At 40.6% G+C, this 9,503-nt stretch overlaps 1 pseudogene; it reads right to left on the reverse strand.

The window, feature by feature from the left end:
* Nucleotides 1-8,858: 8,858 nt before the first annotated feature.
* Nucleotides 8,859-9,503, reverse strand: LOC149390291 (uncharacterized; annotated as a pseudogene).

Genomic DNA, 9,503 nt, shown 5'->3' on the forward strand with positions numbered 1-9,503 from the left:
AAATGGTTTGTTCTTATCTTGTCTCTAGAAGTGCACTGGTCAATTCAGTACCTTCGGAAGATACCTAGAAGAACTATAGAGTTCCTAACTCTCAATGCCTCATAACCAGACATCATAGATTCTTCTAACAATCATACTGAGGTCAATAGTCCTTTGACCCTAAGATTGCGAATATATCGTTTTAAGCAAACTACGAAGAGTTTGTTCATGCAAATCTACATTTGTCTCTTCGTAAGTTGTTAAGTTTGTTTATGGACTAAAAGACTATGGTTTTATCATAAAGCTTCAGACAAGGAAGATTGAATGAACGTTTCAACTTTATTAATGAATGAATAGGCAATTACAAGCAAGAGTCTTCGTAAGACTATATGACATCAAATGTTCATAAATAGACACTACTACTCTTCTTGTGGGCACCATTGACAACAAACTCCCACTTGACTCAAAGAAGATGTGAGTAGTCCTACATGCCTAATCCCTCTCGCAGTTGGTCGAAGACCATGTTCGCTAGGGCCTTGGTGAATGGATCTTCCAGAGATCTACTTCACTTCCACGTCTCCGCGCTGCACGATCTCTCGAATCAAATGGTATTTCCTCTCAATATGCTTAGAGCGCTTATGGCTTCTAGGTTCCTTTGAGTTAGCGACAGCCCCACTATTATCACAATAAAGGGTCATGGGCTCGTCGACGTTTGGAACAACTTCCAAATACTTAAGGAATTTCTTAAGCCATACAGCCTCTTTGGATGCTTCACAAGCAGCCACATATTCTGCTTCCATTGTGGAGTCAGCAATGCAAGATTGCTTAATACTTCTCCACACAACAGCTCCACCATTAAGGATGAACACAGATCCCGAAGTGGATTTCCTGGAATCCTTATCCGCTTGAAAATCGGAGTCGGTATATCCCGTCATAGTCAGGTCAGTACCTGAGTATGTAAGCATCAAGTTCCTAGTTCTTCGAAGATACTTAAGAACATGCTTAACAGCAATCCAGTGCTCGGGTCCAGGGTTGGATTGGAAACGGCTAACTACGCCAACGGCGAAACAGATGTCAGGTCTAGTGCAAAGCATGGTATACATGAGGCTTCCTACGGCAGAGGCGTAAGGAATTTTCCTCATGTCTTCAATCTCTTGTGCAGTCTTGGGAGACTGGTCCTTAGAGAGTGAAACTCCATGCCTAAAGGGTGTTTGACCCCTCTTGCAGTCTTGCATCGAGAAGCGATCCATCACCTTATCAATATAAGATGCTTGAGAGAGCGACAGGGTCCGGTTTTTCCTATCTCGAAAGATTTGGATTCCCAGAATGTACGCGGCTTCTCCTAGATCCTTCATATCGAATTGCTTTGCTAGCCAGACCTTAACCTCAGATAACTTACCCACGTCATTACCAATGAGTAGTATATCATCGACATATAGTACCAGAAACACAACTTTCCCTTCGTGTATTAACTTGTAAACACAAGGCTCATCTATTGACTGTTCAAAGCCGAAGCTCTTTACAGTTTCATCGAATCTAATATTCCATGACCTAGATGCTTGCTTTAGTCCATAAATGGATTTAAGCAACTCACAAACCTTGGTCTCTTGACCTTTATCCACGAAACCGTCTGGTTGAGCCATGTAAATGCGCTCGTCAAGATTGCCATTCAGAAAGGCTGTCTTGACATCCATTTGCCAGATCTCATAGTCGAGAGCTGCAGCTATGGATAGGAGTATGCGGATGGATTTAAGCATCGCGACTGGCGAGAAGGTTTCTTCATAGTCAATCCCTTCTTGTTGGGTATAACCCTTCGCCACAAGTCGTGCTTTGAACGTCTCGACGTTCCCATCAGGACCCCTTTTCTTCTTGTATATCCACTTACACCCTACGGGTTTAATCCCTTCAGGAAGGTCTACAAGTTTCCAGACTTTGTTGACATACATCGAGTGCATCTCAACTTTCATGGCGTCAAGCCAAAGGTTTGATTCAGAACAAGTCATTGCTTGGCTATAGGAAACAGGATCATCCATGTCGGAGACGGCTACAAGAGAGTCTCCATAAGACATGTACCTGTCAGGCTTTTGAGTAGCCCTCCCACTACGTCGAAGTACTACTTGACGAGATTCTGATGAGTTAGGTTGTGTTTCAGTTGGGGTAAGAACAGATCTTACAGACGAGGTAGAAGCTTCCTCACCCAACTTTTCTTCAAGCACAATTTTGCTTCTAGGTTTCGCATCCTTCATAAAGTCCTCCTCAAGGAAATGAGCATTCGTGCTAACGAAAGTCTTATCGTCCTCGGGACTATAGAAAGTAAAACCTTTGGTTTCCTTCGGATATCCTACAAACAGGCACAATTCTGACCTACTAGCCAACTTGCTAGTCTTTTGCCTCAGCACGTGTGCAGGGCAACCCCAAATTCGGATGCGGCCAAGATTCACTTTACGGCCAGTCCATCGTTCATAAGGAGTACCAGGAACCGTTTTGGACGGAACTTGGTTCAGAATGTAGGCGGCTGTTTCGAGGGCATATCCCCAAAAGGAAAGCGGGAGTGATGAGTAACTCATCATCGATCTAACCATCTCCATAAGAGTTCGGTTTCTTCTCTCTGACACTCCGTTTTGTTGAGGTGTGCCAGGCGCGGTAAGCTGAGAAGCGATACCTTCTTCTTTAAGAAAGTCATCGAACTCTCCAGACATATACTCACCACCTCGATCAGATCGAAGGGTTTTGATCACTTTGCCAGTTTGCTTTTCCACTAAAGCCCTAAAGACCTTAAATACGTTAAAGGTCTCGGATTTGTGTTTAAGCAAATAGACAAACCCATATCTTGAGTAATCATTAGTGAAGGTAACGAAGTATTCGTATCCTCCACGTGCCTGTTGGTTGAGCGGACCACATACATCAGAATGTATTAGTTCCAGCAACTCAGTGGCTCTTCGACCCTTATCGGAGAAAGGTCGCTTAGTCATTTTTCCTTCTATGCAGGATTCACAAGTAGGTAGTGAACCTATTGCAGAGGCTTGGAGTGGACCATCCCTCACAAGTCTCTTAATCCTATCTAGACTGATATGACCAAGTCTTAAGTGCCAGAGGTATGTTGATTTTGTTAGATCGGAGGATTCAGAAAGTTTGATCCTCTTTGGCTCCCTAATTAGATCATTATCTATTTCGGTGTCTAAAAGACAAGGTTTAGTGGGATAGATGTAGAAAAGAGCATTCTTCATACATGCATCAGTGACAAAAGAATTATCAGGAAACGAAATACGAATTCCATTCTTAATAAACTTTAAACAATAATCTTGCTCAAGAAGACGAGCAACGGATATTAAGTTCTTACCAAAGGTAGGAACAAAATAAACATTATTCAAGTTTATAGTGTGGTCTTCAAAAGACAATGTCACGGATCCCACATCCTTCGCAGACACCAGGCTCCCATCACCCCATTTGAAACAGAACTCGCCTTCCTCTAAGCTTTTGGTTTTCTTGAAACCATTCAAGGAACAACAAATATGGTTAGTAGCAGCGGAGTCAAGAATCCACGTTGATACATTATCAGCTACTAAGCATGATTCGGTAACTAGTACAATACTATGTTCCTTTGCTTTGAGATAGGCAGGACAGTTCGTTTTATCGGCCTTGTGAGGTCTCTTCTTAGTTCCAGAGGCGGAGGCTTTTTGCTCAGTAGCATGTGCCTCTCCTTGATTCCTCTTTCTCTTATGGAGACCTACAGCAGTGTGAAGCTCCTTCATAAGCTCGGTAACAGTGTACTTTAGCTTTGTAATGGAGTAGTTCAGTTTGGAGCTATCAAGAGATGCGGGGAGAGTTTCTAAGATCATATCTATGATATTCTTCCCATCAATCTCAGATCCTAGGATTTCCATTTCATTTAGGTAACCAATGATCAGCATCATATGGTCCCTAACAGGAGTCCTAGCCTGCATATGACAGTTCATAAACTGTCGGACTGCTTGTAGCCTTGTTTGACGCCTTTGCCCTCCAAACATCTCAAGGAGATTGTAGAGCATGTCAGCGGCAGTCTCGATGTCACGATGTTGCCTTTTCAGCACATTGTTCATAGATGCCAAGATATAGCACCTCACAATCTCATCGGATCGAAGCCAGGCCGCTAAGGCGTCATTGTCCTCTTGAGTTGAATCAGCATTCGTCAGAGGAGGACACGAGGTGGTGAGTACCCATTTGTGCTTGTTAACGGTAGGTATTATGTCGAGGTTACGTTTCGAATCTACGTAGTTTTCGTTTTCGAGTTTGATCGAGGAAAGAAAGATTGAGAGATGGTTGAGAGACATATTGCCTATATAAGTTGAAACAAGTTTATGATTAGTCTTTGGTTTAGGATTTAAGTTTCATTAAGACTTTTGTAAAATCCAAAGGTGTTATGAACGAAATGACACTTTACTCCTTCGAGGGAAGGCCGCAACGAGTCTCCTTTCATAAGTAAATGACTCATCATTAATGCATAGCCAAGATGTCAATACATCAATTTTGACTAGCCACCTTGTAAATTGGTTTGATCACTCACATCCTTTCGCAGAGCCTTAAGGAAGGATACTAGGGATTGAGCCTAAGTGTGCAACCAACCACTTAGTCCAAAAGATCAGCTTTGAAAAACAATCCCCCAAGGGGAGGCCTTGCCATCATTGCATCACTCTCGGACGTAGCTCATTGAGCAATGATCGAAGCAATAACGCCTTGGAGTACTCACATTTAAGTGAGGGTCGCAAGAGCGGCTCTTAGTCCCACGTTATTGCATCTTTCATTAGTGTTGGGGATCGCGGGTTACAAACAACGAGTATAACCCTCCCACTTAGTTTTTGGAGATGGTTCATCGACTCTTTTAAGTTCGGAAACAGATTTCCTAGTTAGAGAGCGACAGAGCGGACAACTAGAAGAGAATCCTAGATCGACATGTTCAGAGCAGTATTAGTGCATAAAGGCACAAGGGACATACTCGATCTTTTCCTATTTTCTATTTCGGGAAAGTGCGTGAGGGAAGTGTGAACTTCAACTCACTCGAACACTTGAAAGTTTGAGATTACACATCTTTTTATTTTTCGGCTTGTCTACAAGGAGACCTCCCACTCAAATTTTCAAGAGCATATAGATTTTGAACATATGTGATATAGATATAGTTTTGAAAACATTTTGAAAACTTATTTGATTTGGATGACAAAATATTTTCAAGTTTGAAAGTGAAAACGGTTTTTCAAAATTCAAACTAGTTTTGTAAAAATTCAATTTCAATTAAACTTTCAAAAATCAAAACATTTTAATCTTACACATCATGTTTATAATCATATGAAAAACATTTTTGCTCAAGAAAGTTTTATCATTGGAGTTCTATAACTCATGGTAGTGGGGTTTGAAAATCCGGATTTCTAAAAAACTGGAGTTTCAGACAGCCGCGCACCTTGGAGTAAAATCGCCATAACTGGCGGCTCCGATGTCCTTTTGAGCCGAAACCGGTGGCATTGGACAGAGGACAGACAGAGCTTTAATTTGATTCAAGAATCATTAAATTTCGATTTCTGAGCAGAGAGTTATGCCGCTTTTAATGCGGGTTTACATTCCAGCTCGAAGAAAAAGAAATAAATTAAAGCTTTGTCCTTTTAGGTGCGAAAAAGAATCGAGTGTAACGGAACGTTTTATGAAGTTGTTTAAAGCTTTTATTTGTGTTTTATTAGCAGGGTAATAACATAGAATAAAAGAAATAACAACATGCATAAAACGATTCAAGTAAATAAACGAAACTAGCAAGAAAAAAAAAAACTAGTCACAAAATTTACTCGAAAATTCTCAAACCTTTAAAACACGTTTTTCAATATAAAAAATTAAAAACTTTTAGAACTGATTCTAATGTGTTTTAGCATCATCCCAAACTTATAGAAAATCAACATGGTTTTTAATTTAAAGGCATGAGCAATAAATTAAAAAAAACTAAGATTACAATTCTAACTTGTCACAAAATTAGTAAACTTTCGAAAACGATTTTCAAGCTCATAATTTAAAAACATGCACATGCATTCCTTTGACCATAGCTCTGATACCATTTGTTGGAATCGATCTATGGTTTAAGAAAAAGTTTAACGCTTCGTTAAGCGGCGGAATTTTAAAAATTTTCTTTTTAAGTAAAACTAGTTTTTACTAACCTAGACAAGAGCATGTGCATGTAAATAAAAACTAATATGAGCTATTAAAGTTACTAACCTTTCTTGAAGCTTGAACCTTGTAGAAGCTTTTGGAAAGTTGCAACGCTCGTCTCCCCTCGCAGCACGTCTCTCTTTCTTTCCTCGGCACCTCGAGCAACCACGAAAGTTTCTATCACTAAATCACTCGAAAAGAAGGAATCAGTGAGTGGGCACTTTTAAACACTACGACTTAAGAACGAGTCTCGAAGTCGCAGAGCTAAACACTAGGTCGAGTGAGGACCTAGGTGCCAAGACAAGAAAAATCGAAAATATAAACTAGAGAGAGAGAGAGGAAGGGGCGGCCAAGTCTAGAGAGAGAAGCTCTCAATCTCTAAAACTTTGCATGAATGAAAAGTGAGGAATGAGGCTCCTATTTATAGGAGAGGTCTCACCTTCAATAAGGTAGTTTCCTCTTCTATAGAATATCACATATTCATGAGCCAATTTCCCTTTTCCTTCAAAGAGTCACACGGCCAAGACTAAGCAAGTAAGTCCTTGGATTTGTTTCCTCTTTTATTTGCTTCTCTCTTGATCCTTTTGGGCGCCTACCATGCTTCCCCTTAGGGGAAATTTGTTTCCTCTTTTTCTTTTGGCAAGTATCTTAATACATTTATGCACAAAATAAACTCTCTTTCCTCTTGGGTAATATGGGCGCCTACACCATCTAGAAAGGGCTTCTAGAAGCTTTTCCATTTTGTTCATGACAACATGAAAAAGGCCCATTAAGAATTTTCAATAAAATTCTTATGAAATGAAATTAATTCACAAGGCCCAATTAATCATATTATGGCCGAGTGACATTAAGTCATCAAATGAACTTGTCAAAATTTATTGACATCCATTTCATCCTTATGTCTCAAAAGACAAAAATACCCTTTTAACTATTTTCGTTCTTGTTTTGACTTAGCTTCCAGTTTAACTATTCCTATCGATGTGATTCGTGATAGTGACCTCATGGACCCAAATGAACAAAGCTTTAGCTAAACACTTGGACTCAAAAGTTCACAAACCTTTTCCAAGTTTAGCTTAATGCCAGCTGACTCCACTAAAGAGCTGACACTGAAAATCTCTCGGTTCAAATGAATTTGTTTTCTACTCAAGAATTCGACCTAATTATAATGAGCGGATCCACTGAATATTATCTATGCTACCCTTCATGAATGTCATCAGCTAGTCGGGATTTACTAAATTACCATTTTACCCTTCTAGCTGTTATTTCCTCAACTCCTTTGTCGCTTGTGAATAAGTTAGAAACAATGTATTGACGAGGAGCTAACAAGTCACATTGTTTCATCCAAGAGAGTCAGGACTCAATTTGGACACTGGCCAGTTCATTTATTCACACTCCAAGGAACAAAGCATGAGGTGACATACATTGCATTTCAGCAATCTTGTACATGAATTCCATATCTATGAGAACTTCACAAAGTTACTCATGACATACTCACAACTTAGTATTTCACCAATAGGCCCTGTTCGGAATGACATAGTGAGTCCGAACTCTGACTTTCTCAAATGAGAATACTAAGGTGTGAAATGGCATGTCTCATTTCAGGATTAAGGTAAGCATGATGCAATTCATACATAGTGACTTCGAGACATAAGAGGTTAAATGGTTTGTTCTTATCTTGTCTCTAGAAGTGCACTGGTCAATTCAGTACCTTCGGAAGATACCTAGAAGAACTATAGAGTTCCTAACTCTCAATGCCTCATAACCAGACATCATAGATTCTTCTAACAATCATACTGAGGTCAATAGTCCTTTGACCCTAAGATTGCGAATATATCGTTTTAAGCAAACTACGAAGAGTTTGTTCATGCAAATCTACATTTGTCTCTTCGTAAGTTGTTAAGTTTGTTTATGGACTAAAAGACTATGGTTTTATCATAAAGCTTCAGACAAGGAAGATTGAATGAACGTTTCAACTTTATTAATGAATGAATAGGCAATTACAAGCAAGAGTCTTCATAAGACTATATGACATCAAATGTTCATAAATAGACACTACTACTCTTCTTGTGGGCACCATTGACAACAGAGAAGCCGCATACATTCTGGGGATCCAAATCTTTTGAGATCGGAAGAACCGGACTTTTTCGCTCTCTCAAGCATCTGAGCTATGTTTCCAAAAACTCTTAGATGAGAGATTCCAGGTTTCCTTCCACTCCATGCTTCTTGTGGTGTTTTTCCCAAAACACTTCTTGTCGGGGACCGGTTTGAGAGATAAATCGCATACGTGACTGCTTCCGCCCATAACTCCTTTGGTAGTCTCTTGCTCTTGAGCATGCTTCTTTGCCTGCACATGTGATTGCTCACGCCACTATCGAGATACCATTGTGTATCTCCATCCCTTTCATTGTCCTTGTGAGTCAACAACGTCGCGTCTTCTTGATTTCTTTCTTCAACGTAGTTGGCCTTCTCTTAACTCTATTGTTGCGCGGAGCTCTACATTCGGAAGCATAATGCCCAAACTTCTCGCAGTTGTATTATTTGATCTGTGACTTGTGGTACCTTGGTTTTGTGGCTCCTCTCCCACGACCTCTTGACGAGCTTTCTCCTATTTGGTTGTTGGTGTCGTCATTGGGCCTCCAACCTCGCCCACGTTCTCGTCCTCAGCTGCCACCTCTCCTTTGTTGGCTTCCACCTCGATCTTCATTTGTCGAATCGACTCATGTCTTCAGTGCTTGCTCCACGATATCCTCCTTCTTCTTTTTCTTTTCTTCATAAGCTTGGAGCAACCCGAGGAGTTGCTCCATTGTCATGGCCTCCAAGTCCTTTGTCTCTTCGATGACAGTGACGATATGCTCGAACTTTGAATCCATGGATCTACGAACCTTTTCCATGATTCTCACATCGTCTAACTTCTCACCGTTTCTTTTGAGGTTATTGGTAACCGTCAAAACTCTTGAGAAGTAATCAGAGACGAGTTCACCTTCTCGCATATGCAAGGCTTCAAACTCTCCTCTTAAAGTTTGAAGACGTACCTTCTTGACTTGATCTGCTCCCTTGTATGAAGTTCGAAGCTTCTCCCAAGCTTCTTTGGCCGACTTTGCTCCCGAGACCTTCTCAAACGTGTTTTCATCTAACTCTTGATAGATGAGACAGAGAGCCTTCTTGTCTCTCTTCCTTGAGTCTCTCAAACTATCCTTTTGAGTTTGAAATAGACTACCTTCATTCTCCGGGTCAGTGTGGCATTTCTCAACTATCTCTCACACGTCGTGTGCACCAAGGAGAGCCACCATTCTAAGACTCCAGTTGTCGTAGTTGCTCTTTGTGAGCATAGAGACTTGGAAGGGAACACCAGTATTCACCAT

The sequence above is a fragment of the Urtica dioica genome, chromosome 7 (assembly GCF_054948205.1).
Source record: "Urtica dioica subsp. dioica isolate 48M chromosome 7, U.dioica_male_clone48M_v1_H2, whole genome shotgun sequence".
In the NCBI taxonomy this organism is placed as follows: Eukaryota; Viridiplantae; Streptophyta; class Magnoliopsida; order Rosales; family Urticaceae; genus Urtica; species Urtica dioica.